Consider the following 19,333-nt stretch of genomic DNA (forward strand, 5'->3'; position numbering starts at 1 on the left):
TGCCTATTTCATTACTAAATGCGTTCTTGCTAAAAAGATTGGCGGTAAACTATCTATCCCGGATTTAGCTTTTCTAGCTGCGGCACTGCAAGGTAGTAGGACTTATAATTTGGGGGCATTGATAGCTTATAGACTTGCTACTAACCGTGAGAAAGGTGGAATTTGTGGAGGTCTCATCGCCTCTCGTTTACTAGCTTTTCATAATGTAGAACCTCATCATTTTGATATTCCATTCTCCATAGAAAAACTTGACATAGCCTCTATGATTAAACATGAATTTGTTTCTGATTCCTCCAACTTGGATAACCTGTTTTACAAGATGACATTTTATAAGAAAGTCTGGAGAATAACTAAGAAAACTGAGAAACTAGTAAGATTGCCTGCGTCTGTTCTGTCTAACCTTGATTCCAGGGAAGATTGGTCGGTCACAGAAGGTGCACTGGATGCACACATAGAGAGAGGAGGCCATCATGCAAGAGATGATACGGAGGTCGAGGAGCACCTCGACTCATCATCCGATGCAGCAAGTTCCTCGCATCAACATGTTGGGCATGTGGAGCCTCCACGCTTTTCTTCTGCACGGGAACTTTACTATGACTACGCCATGAATTATCCACCGGCGAGGAACAGCGACCCTCGTTGGGGTTGAACTCCACTTAGGCCAAAAGCCTAAGCTTGGGGGGAGGTATACCGGCATCACTCATTCTTTGCATATTATGATTGCTGGATACTTGTACATACTTGTTTAGTCTCTTTGAGTGGTTTTCTAATGAGAGGGAGATGATATTTGGGGAAGTGCTGCCTGAAAACAGATTCTGGACTGTTACTAGAAAAATTCGTGCGCACAGCCAGAACGTTATTTTGAGCTGCCAATTTTTGTGCGGGTTCCCCAGGATGTTATCTAACTTTCATTAGTTGAACACTTTTCGAGCTGAGCAACGTAAGATTTTTGTAAAAATCGATTTCTGTACTGCTGTCAGGTTTTGGCAGATTTCTGCCATCTCGCTTTTCTGTGTTTCTTCTAGTTTGCTATTTCTTGTTTTTGCTTTGTTTCCTTTCCAAAACACAAAAAGACCAAAAATATTTCTGTTGTTTCTCTTGATAATTTGTTTTCTTTGGTTTCTTGCATTTGTTTCGCTTCATTTGCTATTGCTAGTTTGCTACAAGAAAACCCAAAAAGATTTTGCTTTGTTTGCTTGTTTTCTTTTGTTCTTGTTTCTAATTCGAAAACACCAAAAATATTTGCTGTTCTTCTTTGGTTTGTAAAGTTCATCTTGAGTTCAATGGTCTTCGGTAGCTGGAGCGTGGTTTTCATTTCATATTATCCAAGCTATACAAGTGAAAAGGCAATAATGACGATCTACGACAATCTGATTGTGGTGAGAGGCTGGTATGAACTCTATTTGTTTTCATTTTTGTACATATACTCATCCATGTGAGCATGATTAGTTGGTTCATGTGAGGTATATGTTATTTGAGAAAGTCTAGTAGTTTATGATCTCTCATGTTTAGCTCCAATCTATTAATATGAGTAGCATGTCATGGATGTTTGCTTGCATCGTTTTATTCATAAGTAGGTATGGCATTGTGGTATCCTCCTCTGAATAATTCATTTATATCGACTTGGCACATGCTCACGCATGCATATGACTGAACCAAAGTCAATTAAGCCTCGATGATTTATATTGCTTCAGAGTTCTTGTATCACTTTTATGCCTCCGTTAATTTATTTTGCCGCAAGCATGATTATGACAGTTTCTGCTCTCTTGATTTGTCGCTCCCTAGTCTATTGCTAGCCTTCACTTGTACTGAGCGGGAACGCTGCTCGTGTTTCCAAATACCTGAAAACCAAGTTGTTCCAAAGTGTCCACCATAAATACCTATGCATGGCATTTCAAACCATTCCAAGTAAATTCTCATGCGCTACCTTTAAAACCTTCAAAATGCTTCTCAATTTGTGTTTATGTTTCATAGCTCATGAGGAAGTATGTGGTGTTTAGCTTTCAACCTTGTCATTTACTTTTGACAGACTCTCATATGGACTAGTGGCACATCCGCTTATCCAATAATTTTGCAAAAAGAGCTGGCAATGGGATTCCCAGTCCCGAATTAATTAACTTAAATAGACACTCATCCATGGTTTGTGACTGTTGGACGGCACCCGAAGATTCGGTTAGCCATGGCTTGTGTAAGCAAAGGTTGGGGGGAGTGTCATCATCATAATAAAACTAAAATAAAAAGGCACTCCTTCATGGTATGAGATTGTTGGCAAGCACCCGAGGATTCGGTTAGCCATGGTTTGTGTAAGAAAGGTTGGAAGGAGTGCCAAATAAATATGCAATAATTCATGGGAGCCGCTCTTGGCAGTCCGGTTGGCGAGCTAGTTGGTGTACCCATTACCATTCGTTGACAACAACAAACACCTCTCAAAATGATTTTACTCCTGATTTCAAAAATGAAAAGCTCTAGCGCATGTTAATCCCTGCTTCCCTCTGCGAAGGGTCAATCTTTTACTTCTATGTTGTGTCTCCATTATTTCTTTGAGCACTATCTTGAGAGCACAACTGTCATTCTTAGTATAATATGCTTGTCTCAAAATATGATTGATTGTGGTATAACTTTGATGCTTTTATCTTTGACAATCACTACTTCTAGTCTTTCTATGAACTCCAGAGGTGCCCGGGCATTTATGTTTTGCCAATCAAATACAGGCAAGCGAGATACCACTTTATCATACTCTCTTATGAACACTGCAATCCTGCTTATATACATGATTCATGATGCTTATTATTAATTGTTGGTACCTCTCCATGATTGACATAGCTGTTAGATGATCCTATTTGCATATATCTCATTATGAACTGCTTAAGTATTAGCCATAGCATGAGAATATATACATCATATGAGCAAATGTGTTCGTGAAAGTTCTTTTTATCGCTCAGTTGTTAACTGAATTGCTTGAGGACAAGCAATAAGCTAAGCTTGGGGGGAGTTGATACGTCCAAAACGTATCTACTTTCCCGAACACTTTTGCTATTGTTTTGCCTCTAATTTGTGTATTTTGGATACAACTAACACGGACTAACGCTGTTTTCAGCAGAACTGTTCTGGTGTCTCGTTTTTGTGCAGAAATCCAACTTTCGGGAAAATCCTCGGAATTTACGCAGAAGGCCCTATTTTCCCAGAATACTGACGGAGCCAGAAGGACAATTAAGGTGGAGGCCCGAGGGCCCCACACCATAAGGCGGCGCGGCCTAGGGGGGGCCCGCGCGGCCCTATGGTGTGGCCCCCTCGGCCGGCCTCCGACGCCCTCCTTCGGACTACTTATCGGCCTCGACCTAAAAACGCACGGAGAGAAGTCGAAGTCGCCAGAAACCCTCCAGAACGCCACCACATCGCGAAACTCCGTCGCAGGAGCCAGAAGTCTCCGTTCTGGCACTCCGCCGGGACGGGGAATTGGAGGAGATCATCGCCATCATCACCGCCAACGCCTCTACATCAACCAGCCATGTTTCCCCCATCCATGTGTGAGTAATTCCCCCGCTGTAGGCCGAAGGGGATGGTAGGGATTGGATGAGATTGGTCATGTAATAGCATAAGATTGTTAGGGCATAGTGCCTAGTGTCCGTAATTGGTACTTTGATGATATTGTTGCAACTTGCTATGCTTAATGCTTGTCACTAGGGCCCGAGTGCCATGATCTCAGATCTGAACATGTTATTGTTTCATCATGATATTCATTGTTTATTGATCTTACCTGCAAGTTGTATACACATGTCACTATCCGGAACCGATGGCCCCGAAGTGACAGAAATCGGGACAACCGGAGGGGATGGTAGTGATGTGAGGATCACATGTGTTCACGGAGTGTTAATGCTTTGCTCCGATATTCTATTAAAAGGAGTACCTTAATATCCAGTAGTTTCCCTTGAGGCCCGGCTGCCACCGGCTGGTAGGACAAAAGATGTTGTGCAAGTTTCTCATTGCGAGCACGTACGACTATAATTGGAACACATGCCTATTGATTGCTTTGTACTTGGACACCGTTTTATTATTATCTGCAAATGCCCTGCTATGATTGTTACATGAGTTTCTCTCATCCATGCAACGCCCGTTCATCCGTCCCCGTGCCTACAGTATTTTAATCCTGCTGTTTACTAAAATCACTACTGCTGTCTTTGTTACTCTGTCGTTATTTCACTATCGCATCGCTATAAAACTGTTACTACTGATAAACGCTTGCGAGCAAGTCTGTTTCCAGGTGCAGCTGAATTGACAACTCCGCTGTTAAGGCTTCCAAGTGTTCTTTGTCTCCCCTTGTGTCGAATCAATAAATTGGGTTTTACTTCCCTCGAAGACTGTTGCGATCCCCTATACTTGTGGGTCGTCAGTTGGCTCAAGTATTTTGGATGCATGAGAAGTATTCCCTCTCGATACAAGGTTTAGGCTAGCAAGGTTGTTTGAAGCAAACACAAGGATGAACCGGTGCAGCAAAACTCACATGAAAGACATATTGAAAACATTATAAAACTCTACACCGTCTTCCTTGTTGTTCAAACTCAATACTAGAAATTATCTAGACCTTAGAGAGACCAAATATGCAAACCAAATTTTAGCTCGCTCTATGTATTTCTTCATTAATAGGTGCAAAGTATATGATGCAAGAGCTTAATCATGAGCACAACAATTGCCAAGTATCACATTATTCAAGATATCATACCAATTACTACATGTAGCATTTTCCGTTTCCAACCATATAACAATTTAACGAAGCAGTTTCAACCTTCGCCATGAAAATTAAAAGCTAAGAACACATGTGTTCATATGAACCAGTGGAGCGTGTCTCTCTCCCACACAAGCATTTATTCAAACAAAAACAAAAACAAAAACAAATAGACGCTCCAAGTAAAGCACATATGATGTGACCGAATAAAAATATAGTTTCAAGAGAAGGAACCTGATAATTTGTCGATGAAGAAGGGGATGCCTTGGGCATCCCCAAGCTTAGACGCTTGAGTCTTCTTGAAATATGCAGGGGTGAACCACCGGGGCATCCCCAAGCTTAGACTTTTCACTCTTCTTGATCGTAGTATATCATCCTCCTCTCTTGACCCTTGAAAACTTCCTTCACACCAAACTCGAAACAAACTCATTAGAGGGTTAGTGCATAATCAAAAACTCACATGTTCAGAGGTGACACAATCATTCTTAACACTTCTGGACATTGCCCAAAGCTACTGGAAGTCAATGGAACAAAGAAATCCATCCCACATAGCAAAAGAAGCAATGTGAAATAAAAGGCAGAATCTGTCAAAATAGAACAGTCCGTAAAGACGAATTTTATTGAGGCACCAGACTTGCTCAAATGAAAATTCTCAAATTGAATGAAAGTTGCGTACATATCTGAGGATCACTCACGTAAATTGGCATAATTTTCTGAGTTACCTACAGAGAATTTTGCCCAGATTCGTGACATTAAAGAAATCTGTTTCTGCGCAGTAATCCAAATCTAGTATCAACCTTGCTATCAACGACTTTACTTGGCACAACAAAACACAAAACTAAGATAAGGAGAGGTTGCTACAGTAGTAAACAACTTCCAAGATACAAATATAAAACAAAGTAATGTAGCAAAATAACACATGGGTTATCTCCCAAGAAGTTCTTTCTTTATAGCCATTAAGATGGGCTCAGCAGTTTTAATGGTGCACTTGCAAGAGATAGTATTTGAAGCAAAAGAGAGCTTCAAGAGGCAAATTCAAAACACATTTAAGTCTAACATGCTTCCTATGAATAGGAATCTTGTACACAAATGAATTCATGAAGAACAAAGTGACAAGCATAAGAGGATAAAACACGAGTAACTTCAAGATTCTCAACATAAAGAGGGGAAACTTAATATTATTAAGATGCATATAACCATATTTCCCTCTCTCATAATAACTTTCAGTAGCATCATTGATGAAATCCACAATATACCCATCACTTAAAACATTCTTATCATGGTTCATATGCATAGAAGTATCATTAAATTTGGCATAAGAAGAGTTATTCTCATTAATAGTAATTGGAGCAAGATTATTATCAAGAATTTGAACATGGTAAACAAGTTGCATATTAAGGGAATTGTTTTTGGTAATCCAATCATGACTATGACAAGTTTCATAAGGATAGTTAGAACCTATATCATAGCATTCTTTATAATAATCATCAGAGATCGGAGGCACAGTGTCATCATAGGAAATAGAATAGTTATCTTTCACAGTCGTTTATCTGTGTCCACACCATTATTGTTATCAGAAGGAGATGTATCAAGAACATAATGACCAGTAGCTAAAGGATTTTCAAACACCTCTTCCCCAAGCTTAGAGCTTTCTATATCATTATGGGAGGAAGCATGGATAGCACTGACACTATGGCAATTATTATCATCATCATTTTCAGAATTAGTTTCCCAGAGATTTGCAATATCAAAAGTAATGTGCTCATTCAAATCATGATTGCTAATGTATGTAAAGGGCATAGGAAGATCATCGTATTCAGATTCATTATCACAATAATCATTAGGAGCAACATACTTACGGTTACCTAGCGTTATCTCATTCACGCGGGGATACGCCGTTACCTCTTTCTTTTTATTCTCCTTCTTCTTCTTCTTCGTTCCCTTTTTCTTCTTCTTCTTCTATTCCTTCTCCTCGTTCCCTTCTTTAGGAGGAAGAGGCTTGAAGGATGGCTTGTCCGCATAACCTGATTTACTTTCAGAAACTTGGGAGGATCCCTCCTTTTCATTAATTAGTTGAAAACACACAGCGGTCCTATCATATTTTGGCAAGGTGTCATCTTCTAAAATATTTTGTATGTAAGTATTTGTATGGCTATTATCAATGCAATAAGAAAAACACCCATGCAGGACATCATCAATATCAAGGTCACTCATATGTAACAAAGAGATTTTTCTCGACAGTTCTTCACACCCCAAAAATAAAGTAAGTTCATCATGCTGATTAGGAGTAATTTCATCATCACAATACAAATTTGCAGCACTCATTGGGTTCAAATTATCATTGGAGGAGCATTGAAAATTAAAATGACCCACTTCATGGCAAACTTCACAAATAAAAGGATAGAGGGCACAAACTTTTTTACCAAGATCATCTAAAGCCTTAAACCACTTTCTAGTTTTTTCATTAGCATGATGGATACAATATTCATCTTTGATTTGATTAATTCCACAAGGTCTATGTATTCCACAAAAATTAACATGCTTATAAGAAATAGCATTCTTAGGAGTTTGAGCATACTTATTGCAATAATTAACAACAATTTCATTCTTCATGCAAGCCTCTTTAAAAGGTTCATGATACTTATCAAAATTCTTTTTAGGCAATTCAAAATGAGAAGCAAAGGCTTTATAAAGATTTGCAGCAACTTGAGAGTCAAGACCATAAGTAGCACTCATATTTCGAAATTTATCGGTATCCATAAAAGCTTCAATGCATTCATAATCATAATTTATACCTGACTCTTTACCTTTGTCGTTCTCCCATCCTTCAGCGTTGTCCTCAATCCGATCAAGAAGATCCCACCTAGCTTCAACCTCTTTGCTTGTGAAAGATCCTTCCAAACAGGCATCCAGATAGTCCTTGTGTTGTCCTGAAAGTCTCGCATAAAAATTGTTAACAATAACATTACGGGGGAGCTCATGAATGGGACATTTGAGCATTAGTGACTTCAATCTCCCCCACGCTTGAGAAATACTCTCTCCATCACGAGGATAAAAGTTATAGATATAATTCCTATCAATATGCACTTCATGAGGAGGATAAAATTTAGAATAAAAGAGAGGTACAATTTCCTCCCAACCAAGAGAATGACTATTCTCCAACAATCTATACCAATGCGCCGCTTTACCAGACAGCGAAACAGAGAATAGCTTCTTCTTTACTTCATCCATAGAGATACTGCACACTTGAATAACCCGCATAATTCATGCAAAAACAGTAAATGATCTCCAGGATGGACAGTTCCATCCCCTTTATAGCGGTTATCAATAACACGTTCAATAATTTTCATGGGTATCTTGAAAGCAATACTTGCAGTTGGTGGATTTAAAGTATCACAAGCATTATTAGAGTTATCGCATATGGGAGATAAAGCATTATCCGAACAAATTTTCTCCCCTAAAGATGGGAAGCCAAAAAGATCACAGAAACTAGCTTCTCCAAGCTTAGACTTATTCATAGCATTAGCAGTGATTGCGTTCATACCAATAATATTGCTACTAGCATGCAAATGAGGTTCCATAGGTTCTTTAATTTTTGCATCACACAATTCATGCCTTAGCTTAGGAAATAAATTAAGAAGCTCATAGTTATATTCCATTATGCCTAACTAGTGTAAAACAAGAAACAAAAAGATGCAATTGCAGGATCTAAAGGAAATAGCTTCGAGCACAAACACAATGGCGCCAGAAAAGTACTGTTACCTGGAACCGGAGTATGAGTGCCTTTTACCTTTCCTCCCCGGCAACGGCGCCAGAAAAGTGCTTGATGTCTACGGGAGCTTCTATTCTTGTAGACAGTGTTGGGCCTCCAAGAGCAGAGGTTTGTAGAACAGCAGCAAGTTTCCCTTAAGTGGATCACCCAAGGTTTATCGATCTCAGGGAGGAAGAGGTCAAAGATATCCCTCTCAAGCAACCCTGCAACCACAAAGCAAGAAGTCTCTTGTGTCCCCAACACACCTAATAGGTGCACTAGTTCGGCGAAGAGATAGTGAAATACAGGTGGTATGAATAAGCAGTAGCAACGGCACCAGAAAAGTGCTTTGCCCAAGATAGTAAACAAGCAGTAGTAACGCAGCAGTAGTAACGCAGTAAAACAGTAAACAAGCGGAGATTCGATGCTTGGAAGAAAGGCCCAGGGATCCTGCTTTCACTAGTGGACACTCTCAACAATGATCACATAATAGGACTACTCTACACTCTTTTGTTGGATGATGAACACCGCTAACTGTGTAGGATTACACGAACCCTCAATGCCGGAGTTAACAAGCTCCACAATATTCAATGTTCATATTTAAATAACCTTAGAGTGTAAGATAGATCAACACAATTACACCAAGAACTAACATAGCATGCACACTGTCACCATCACACTATGAAGGAGGCATAGATCACATCAATACTATCATAGCAATAGTTAACTTCATAATCTACAAGAGATTACAATCATAGCCTACGCCAAGTACTAACACGGATGTACACACTGTCACCATTACACCGTGCAGGAGGAATAGAGTACTTTAATAACATCACTAGAGTAGCACATAGAATAGTAGTGATACAGAACTCATATGAATCTCAATCATGTAAAGCAGCTCATGAGATTATTGTATTGAAGTACATGGGAGAGAGATTAACCACATAGCTACAGCGGAGCCCTCAGCCTCGGGGGTGAATTACTCCCTCCTCATCGTGGAGGCAGCGATGGCGGTGAAGATGGCGGTGGAGACGGCGGTGGAGATGGCTCCGGGGGCAATTCCCCGTCCCGGCAGGGTGCCAAAACAGAGAGTTCTGTCCCCCGAATTGGAGTTTCGCGACGGTGGCGGCGCCCCTGGAGTCTTTCTGGAGTTTCGTCAATTGGTACTGCGTTTTTAGGTCGAAAGGGGTTATATAGGCGAAGAGGCGGCGCAGGAGGGCTGACAGGGTGGCCTCACCCTAGGCCGGCGCGGCCAGGGTCTAGCCCGCACGGCCCTATGGTGTGGGCCCCCCGGCTCTCCTCCGATTCTCCTTCGGTGTTCTGGAGCCTTCCGGGAAAAATAAGATCTTTGGCGTTGATTTCGTCCAATTCCGAGAATATTGCCCGAACAGCCTTTCTGGAACCAAAAACAACAGAAAACAGCAACTGGCCCTTCGGCATCTCGTCAATAGGTTAGTTCCAGAAAACGCATAATAATGACATAAAGTATGCATAAAACATGTAGATATCATCAATAATGTGGCATGGAACATAAGAAATTATCGGTACGTCGGAGACGTATCAATGCCCCGGTGGTTCACCCCTGCATATTTCAAGAAGACTCAAGCATCTAAGCTTGGGGATGCCCAAGGCATCCCCTCCTTCATCGACAACATTATCAGGTTCCTCTAGTGAAACTACATTTTTATTCCATCACATCTTATGTGCTTTACTTGGAGCGTCTGTATGTTTTTGTTTTGTTTTGTTTGAATAAAGTTGGATCCTAGCATTCATTGTGTGGGAGAGAGACACGCTTCTCTGTTGCATATGGACAAATATGTCATTGGCTTTACTCATAATGTTCATGGCGAAGGTTAAAACTGCTTCGTTAATTGTTATATGGTTGGAAACGGGAAATGCTACATGTGGTAATTGGTAGAATGTCTTGAATAATTTGATACTTGGCAATTGTTGTGCTCATAAGGATCATGTTTAAGCTCTTGCATCATATACTTTGCACCTATTAGTGAAGAAATACATAGAGCTTGTTGAAATTTGGTTTGCATGATTTGTCTCTCTAAAGTCTAGATATTTTCTAGTAAGGGTTTGAGCAACAAGGATGACAGTGTAGAGTCTTATAATGCTTGCAATATGTTTTTATGTGATTTTTGCTGTACCGGTTCATGCTTGTGTTTGCTTCAAATAACCTTGCTAGCCTAAGCCTTGTATTGAGAGGGATTACTTCTCGTGCATCCAAATCCTTGAGCCAAAAACTATGCCACTTGTGTCCACCATACCTACCTACTACATGGTATTTCTCCGCCATTCCAAAGTAAATTTCATGAGTGCTACCTTTAAATTTCTATCCTTTGTCTTTGCAATATATAGCTCATGGGACAAATAGCCTAAAAACTATTGTGGTATTGAATATGTACTTATGTATCTTATTTCTTATTAAGTTGCTTGTTGTGCGATAACCATGTTCCTGGGGACGCCATCAACTACCTTTGTTGAATATCATGTGAGTTGCTATGCATGTTCGTCTTGTCTGAAGTAAGGGCGATTTACCATGAGTTGAATAGTTTGAGCATGCATATTGTTAGAGAAGAACATTGGGCCGCTAACTAAAGCCATGATCCATGGTGGAAGTTTCAGTTTTGGACAACAATCCTCAATCTCTTATGAGAATATTATTTGTTGCTGAATGCTTATGCATTAAAGAGGAGTCCATTATCTGTTGTCTATGTTGTCCCGGTATGGATGTCTAAGTTGAGAATAATCAAAAGCGAGAAATCCAATGCGAGCTTTCTCCTTAGACCTTTGTACAGGCGGCATAGAGGTACCCCTTTGTGATACTTGGTTAAAACATATGTATTGCAGTGATAATCCAGGTAATCCAAGCTAATTAGGACAAGGTGCGGGCACTATTGGTAATCTATGCATGAGGCTTGCAACTTGTAGGATATAATTTACATAATACATATGCTTTATTACTACCGTTGACAAAATTGTTTCTTGTTTTCAAAATAAAAGCTCTAGCACAAATATAGCAATCAATGCTTCCCTCTTCGAAGGGCCATTCTTCTACTTTTATGTTGAGTCAGTCTACCCATTTCCTTCCACCTCAAGAAGCAAACACTTGTGTTAACTGTGCATTGATTCTTACATACTTGCATATTTGCATTCATCATATTACTTTATATTGACAACTATCCATGAGATATACGTGTTACAAGTTGAAAGCAACCGCTGAAATTTAATCTTCCCTTGTGTTGCTTCAATGCCTTTACTATGAATTTATTGCTTTATGAGTTAACTCTTATGCAAGACTTATTGATGCTTGTCTTGAAAGTACTATTCATGAAAAGTCTTTGCTATATGATTCAGTTGTTTAATCATTGTCTTTACCATTGCTTTGGATCGCTGCATTCATTACATATGCTTACAAATAGTATTGATCAAGATTATGATGGCATGTCACTTCAGAAATTATCTTTGTTATCGTTTACCTACTCGGGACGAGTAGGAACTAAGCTTGAGGATGCTGATACGTCTCCAACGTATCGATAATTTCTTATGTTCCATGCTACTTTATTGATGATACCTACATGTTTTATACATACTTTATGTCATATTTATGCATTTTCCGGCACTAACCTATTAACGAGATGCCGAAGAGCCAGTTGTTGTTTTCTGCTGTTTTTGGTTTCAGAAATCCTAGTAAGGAAATATTCTCGGAATTGGACGAAATCAACGCCCAGGATCTTATTTTTCCACGAAGCTTCCAGAACACCGGGGGAGATACGAAGTGGGGCGACGAGGCGCCCACACAACAGGGTGGCGCGGCCCAGGCCTTGGTCGCGCGGCCCTGGCGTGTAGGTCCCTCGTGGCGCCCCCTGACCTACCCTTCCGCCTACTTAAGCCTTCGTCGATAATAGTTCCAGTACCGAGAGCCACGATACGGAAAACCTTCCAGAGACGCCGCCGCCGCCAATCCCATCTCGAGGGATTCAGGAGATCGCCTCCGGCACCCTGCCGGAGAGGGGAATCATCTCCCGGAGGACTCACCGCCATGGTCGCCTCCGGAGTGATGTGTGAGTAGTTCACCCCTGGACTATGGGTCCATAGCAGTAGCTAGATGGTCGTCTTCTCCTAATTGTGCTATCATTGTCGGATCTTGTGAGCTGCCTAACATGATCAAGATCATCTATCTGTAATGCTATATGTTGCGTTTGTTGGGATCCGATGAATAGTGAATGCTATGTTATGTTGATTATCAATCTATCATCTATGTGTTGTTTATGATCTTGCATGCTCTCCGTTGCTAGTAGAGGCTCTGGCCAAGTTTTTGCTTGTAACTCCAAGAGGGAGTATTTATGCTCGATAGTGGGTTCATGCCTCCATTAAATCTGGGACAGTGCGGAAAGTTCTAAGGTTGTGGATGTGCTATTGCCACTAGGGATAAAACATCAATGCTATGTCTAAGGATATATTTGTTGATTACATTACGCACCATACTTAATGCAATTGTCTGTTGTTTGCAACTTAATACTGGAGGGGGTTCGGATGATAACCTGAAGGTGGACTTTTTAGGCATAGATGCATGCTGGATAGCGGTCTATGTACTTTGTCATAATGCCCAATTAAATCTCACACTACTCATCATAACATGTATGTGCATGGTCATGCCCTCTTTATTTGTCAATTGCCCAACTGTAATTTGTTCACCCAACATGCTTATTCTTATCGGAGAGACACCACTAGTGAACTGTGGACCCTGGTCCATTCTTTACATCGAATACAATCTACTGCAATACTTGTTCTACTGTTCTCTGCAAACATCATCATCCACACTATACATCTAATCCTTTGTTACAGTAAGCCGATGAGATTGACAACCTCACTGTCACGTTGGGGCAAAGTACTTTGGTTGTGTTGTGCAGGTTCCACGTTGGCGCCGGAATCCCTGGTGTTGCGCCGCACTACACTCCGCCGCCATCAACCTTCAACGTGCTTCTTGGCTCCTACTGGTTCGATAAACCTTGGTTTCTTACTGAGGGAAAACTTGCCGCTGTACGCATCACACCTTCCTCTTGGGGTTCCCAACGGACGCGTGCTGTACGTGTATCAGCCGGCGCGGCCACCAAGGCCGGCGCGCCGCCACGTGGGGAGGGGGCCCACGACCCCCTCAGCCATCGCCCTTTCGCGTACTTCATCTCGGAGAAACCCTAAGGTGCGGGGGGACATCGAGGATAGTCATAGCCGCCTCCTCGAGGCGGAAAACACCAGAGAGAAAAGAGCTCTCCGGCAGGTGGAAATCTGTCGGGGAAATTCTCTCCCGGAGGGGGGAAATCGTCGCCATCGTCACCGTCATCGAGCTGGACTTCATTGGGATCATCATCATCATCATCTCCACCATCGACACCATCATCTCCACCGCTGCACCTCATCTCCACTATAACATCTAAGGTTGAATCTTGAGTATTTTATAGGGGAAACTCTCCCGGTGCTGATTACTCCTTGTTATTGATGCTATTGAGTGAAACCATTGAATCAAAGTTTATGTTCAGATTGTATCCATCATCATATCACCTCTGATCATGTCCCATATGATGTCTTGTGAGTAGTTCGTTTAGTTCTTGAGGACATTGGTGAAGTCTAAATGTTAGTAGTGAACTATGTTGAGTAATATTTAATGGTTTGATATTTAAGTTGTGGTGTTATTCTTCTAGTGGTGTCATGTGAACGTCGACTACATGATACTTCACCTTTATGGGCCTAGGGGAATGCATCTTCTATTCGTTTGCTAATTATGGGGTTGCCGGAGTGACATCAACCTGAACCCCCGTTGGTATATCGATGCATGAGGGATAGCAGGATCTCAGAGTTTAAGGCTATGGTTAGATTTATCTTAATTACTTTCTTATATTTGCGGATGCTTGCAAGGGGTTTAATCACAAGTATGTATTAGTCCTAGGAAGGGCGGTGCATTAGCATAGGTTCACCCACACAACACTTATCAAAACAATGAAGATTAATCAACTATATGAAGCGAAAGCACTAGACTAAATTCCTGTGTGTCCTCGAGAACGTTTGGTTAACATAAGTAAACAAACCGGCTTGTCCTTTGTGCTAAAAAGGATTGGGCCACTTGCTGCAATTATTATTCTCGCATTTTACTTACTTGTATTTTATTTATCTGCTATATCAAAACCTCCTGAAAACTTATTTGTGAGCATTTACAGTGAATCCTTCATTGAAACTGCTTGTCAACACCTTCTGCTCCTCGTTGGGTTCGACACTCTTATTTATCAAAAGTACTAAGATACACCCCCTATACTTGTGGGTCATCAAGACTATTTTCTGGCGCCGTTGCCGGGGAGTGAAGAGCTATTGGTAAGGAAAACTTTTACTGTACGTGCTGTTTTTATTTCTGCCTGCTGCTATAATTCATTATGGAGAGATCTTCTCTTGAATTCCTATTTGGAAAATCTACTACTACTGCAAAGGTAGTGGATGAGGCGCCAGGTGAGAAAGTGATTCCATATAAAATACCTATGAAAATTATTGAACGTGTTGTGGATAACCGCTATGAAGGGGATGGAACTGTCCATCCTGGAGATCATTTACTGTTTTTACATGAATTATGCAGGTTATTCAAGTGTGCAGGTATTTCTATGGATGAAGTTAGGAAGAAACTATTCTCTATGTTGCTGTCTGGTAAAGCGGCGCATTGGTATAAACTGCTGAAGAATGGGAATTCTCTTGATTGGAAGGATATTGTGCCTCTATTTTATTCTAAATTCTATACTCCAAGTGAAATTCACAAAGACTGAAACCGCATATATAATTTCTAGCCTCATGATGGAGAGAGTATTGCCCAAGCATGGGGGAGATTGAAGTCTTTAATGCTCAAATTCCCCATTCATGAGCTTCCTGGTAATATCATCATTGATAATTTCTATGAAAGACTTTCTTTTCAAGATAAAACCTTGTTGGATAGTGCTTGTTCTGGATCATTCACACGCAACAAAGAAGAGTTTAAATGGGACCTTCTTGATCGGATTCAGGAGAATACTGAAGGATGGGAGAACGACAAAGGTGGAGAGTCAGGTATAAATTATGATTATGAATGCATTGAAACTATTATGGATACTGATAAATTTCGAAATATGAGTGCTACTTATGGTCTTGACTCTCAAGTTGTTGCAAATTTTTATAAAGCTTTTGCCTCTCATTTTGAATTGCCTAGGAAGATTTTTAATAAGTATCATGAACCTTACAAAGATAAAACTGATTCACCTATAGGTAAATGTATTGAAGTTAAAACTGTTGATCGCATTCTTCCTGAAGCTTATATTGAAAAAATACCTTTTGCTGCTAAAATGAAGGAGTATTCTGTTATAACTAGTGTGGTTAACAAAAGTGTAAAGAAACCTATAGAACCTGGGGAGCAAATAAATGTTGAACCTGCTGTTGCAATAGTTAAAGACCTTGTGACTAAAAATGTAGAAGATGGTCACATCATTTTCTGTGAAGATGGTTCTAATATTGTTTCACATCCTAGTAAGTCTAGGAAAGCCAGTGTTCCTATGCTCTCTGTTAGGATTGGTGATCATTATTATTATGGTTTATGCGATATTGGTGCAAGTACTAGTGCCATTCCTTATGAGCTTTATAGGGAAATCATGCATGAAATTGGTTCTTGTGAACTTGAAGATATTGATGTGGTTATTCGGCTAGCTAATAGAGAAACTATCTCTCCTATTGGTATTGTTCGAGATGTGGAAGTTCTATGTGGTAAGACTAAATATCCTGCTGGCTTTTTGGTACTTGGTTCTGCTGCTAGTAAGACTTGTCCGATCATTTTTGGTAGACCTTTTCTAAATACTTGTGGAGCTATTATAGATTGCAATAAAGAAACTTTTTTGACTAAATTTAATGGTGAATCTTATGAGTTTAATTTCTCTAAATTTGCCAAAGTTCCTTATGAAGCTGAATTGCCTAATGATGATTTTAGAGTTGAACATCTTGCATCTATTGCTCTTGCTCCTAATAATCCTCTGCAGCAACATTTGGAGGATCATGAGAGTGAAGTCTTTAGGGAAGAAAGGAATGAGCTTGATGAAATTTTCCTTCGTCAACCCATTCTTAAACATGACTTACCGGTTGAAGATCTAGGTACAACACCACCACCAAAGGAAGATCATGTTTTTTATTTGAAACCGTTACCTGATAATCTTAAGTATTCTTATATAGATGATAAGAAAACATATCCTGTTATTATTAGTGCTAAGCTTTCAGATTTTGAGGAAGAAAGATTATTGGAAATATTGAAGAAACACCGAGGAGCTATTGGCTACACTCTTGATGACTTGAAGGGGATTTCTCCCTCTATTTGCCAACATGCCATCAACATGGAAGATGATGCAAAGCCTGTTGTTGAACATCAGCGTCGTCTAATTCCTAAGGATGTTGGAATGCTATCAACATACAGTGGCCGGGTGACAAAACTTTGGCTGAAGGATTCTGGGAAGTGAAGAATAACTTCCAAGGGCCCTGCTTTGTGGAGATCTTTGCATGTGCTACATGGAACATTTGGAAGTCTCGGAACGATTTCATCTTTCAGGCCATTCCCTTTTCCTTGGAGAGATGGAAAGTAGGGTTCCAAAATGACCTTTGGTTACACCATTATAGAGTGAAACAACCAGCAGTTCAACCTCTTCTTGGGTGGCTACTAGATATATTCACTTGATTTTTCATGTCTTTCTTAGGTTCTTTCCAACCACCTTGATGTAATCCCCTTTCTTTTTCCTTATCTTCTCTTTTTTGGGTAATCCTCTTGCCCTCTGTACAGCATGTATCTGCCCCCTTTTTATATATATAAAAAATTACACCGTAGGGGATTCCCCTACGGTACAGGTGTCAAAAAAAGGATGTGGTAAGGAATGAGGTATTAAAACTTCTTGAAGCTGGTATTATATATCCTATTGCTGATAGTAGATGGGTTAGTCCTGTGCATTGTGTTCCTAAGAAAGGAGGAATAACTGTTGTACCTAATGATAATGATGAGCTCATCCCTCAAAGAGTAGTTGTAGGGTATAGAATGTGCATTGATTTTCGAAAGGTTAATAAAGTTACTAAGAAAGATCATTACCCTTTACCTTTTATTGATCAAATGCTAGAAAGGTTATCTAAAAATACTCATTTCTGCTTTCTTGATGGTTATTCTGGGTTTTCACAAATTGCTGTTAGAGCTAAAGATCAAGAGAAAACCACTTTCACTTGTCCCTATGGAACCTATGCTTATAGGCGTATGCCTTTTGGTTTATGTAATGCTCCTGCTACTTTTCAAAGATGCATGTCTGCTATTTTTCATGGCTTTTGTGAAAAGATTGTAGAGGTATTCATGGATGATTTTTCTGTCTATGGGAACTCTTTTTATAATTGTTTGCGAAACCTTAATTTCCTGAAGAGCAAGGGCAAATCAGAAATGTGGGTGCTTAAAGGAGAGGAACATCCCACTGAACTAATTCCTTCGCTATGCCCATGTGATCTAGGTGTTTTTTTTGTTGTGTTTTGGCTCACACTATGTTTACATCGCCTACATAAATATGTATAGCAAATATTTTCCTCATTTAACAAAAAAATCTATGGGATTGCTAGTATTTGAGAAATAGAAATCTGCAAATTTTGATGTTAGCAAAAATTACTATGTGTGATGATACATATTTTTTAATGACTAAGATCAATAATTAGGCGGTTGTGAAGCAAAAAAGTATATTATCACTTACTGCATAATCAAGTAATTTGATTAATGTTTTTCTCAATGGGCGAACCGTGAAATGAAGGAAACATGTTTTTTGTACAGGAAGAAAACTCCAAATATAGTTGTCGGCCACACTGTTTATGCAGTTAAGAAGCTTACAATGTTGAAGGGTGTAACATCCCAAGTTTTCAATAAAAGAAGAAAGAGAGAGAGTTCCAAAAACCCAAAAATTAGAACCAACAAAAACTTTTTCTCATCATATAGGACTATGTATATAGCTCACCTTATTAATTATTTGAGTGTGCACTTTGCCATGATACTTGCTTGTGTGATTACACTTACTCTAAAACCCTACAAAGGAAATATTCTCGGAATTGGACGAAATCAACGCCCAGGGTCTTATTTTTCTACGGAGCTTCCAGAAGACCGAAGAGCATACGAAGTGGGGCCACGAGGTGGCCAGACCATAGGGCGGCGCGGCCAGCATGGGGCCCGCAACGGCCTATGGTGTGGGGCCCCTGTGCCGCCTCCGACTCTGCCCTTCCGCCTACTTATACTCTCCGTCGCGAAAACCCTATTACCGAGAGCCACGATACGGAAAAAGTTCCAGAGACGCCGCCGCCAATCCCATCTCGGGGGATTCAGGAGATCTTATGCTGCTATTGAAAACACATCTTCAGCTGAAGAGCTTTTCCGTGCAACAATGGTGTCCCCGTTGATTCACACATTTTGAACCGCAATAGTGGCCTGCCATGTACAAGGAATGAACAATGTGCCCTCATTTATCGCCCCACAACAAAACGAAAAAATGTCGAAAGGAGGCTAGCTAATTGACTTACAGTAAATGCCATAAATTATTCCTGGAAAAATATAGATTATATGTGCTAGTTGCGTCGTTGCCAAGCGCTTAAGTCGCGAATATTCACGCGAGCGCACGCGCTATTGGTCTGTACTTTGTCTTGTTACTACTATCTAGAAGGCAACAAAATACCCCCCTTATAAGGTGGTCACAACTTCTCTAGACTAGGAAGGTGGGACTAAACATTGCAATCATTGAACAGCCAAACCAACTAGGCTGCCTCGGTTCCACTATTGGGCCATGTTCCTT

This window comes from Lolium perenne, chromosome 2 (genome assembly GCF_019359855.2).
Source record: "Lolium perenne isolate Kyuss_39 chromosome 2, Kyuss_2.0, whole genome shotgun sequence".
Lineage (NCBI taxonomy): Eukaryota > Viridiplantae > Streptophyta > Magnoliopsida > Poales > Poaceae > Lolium > Lolium perenne.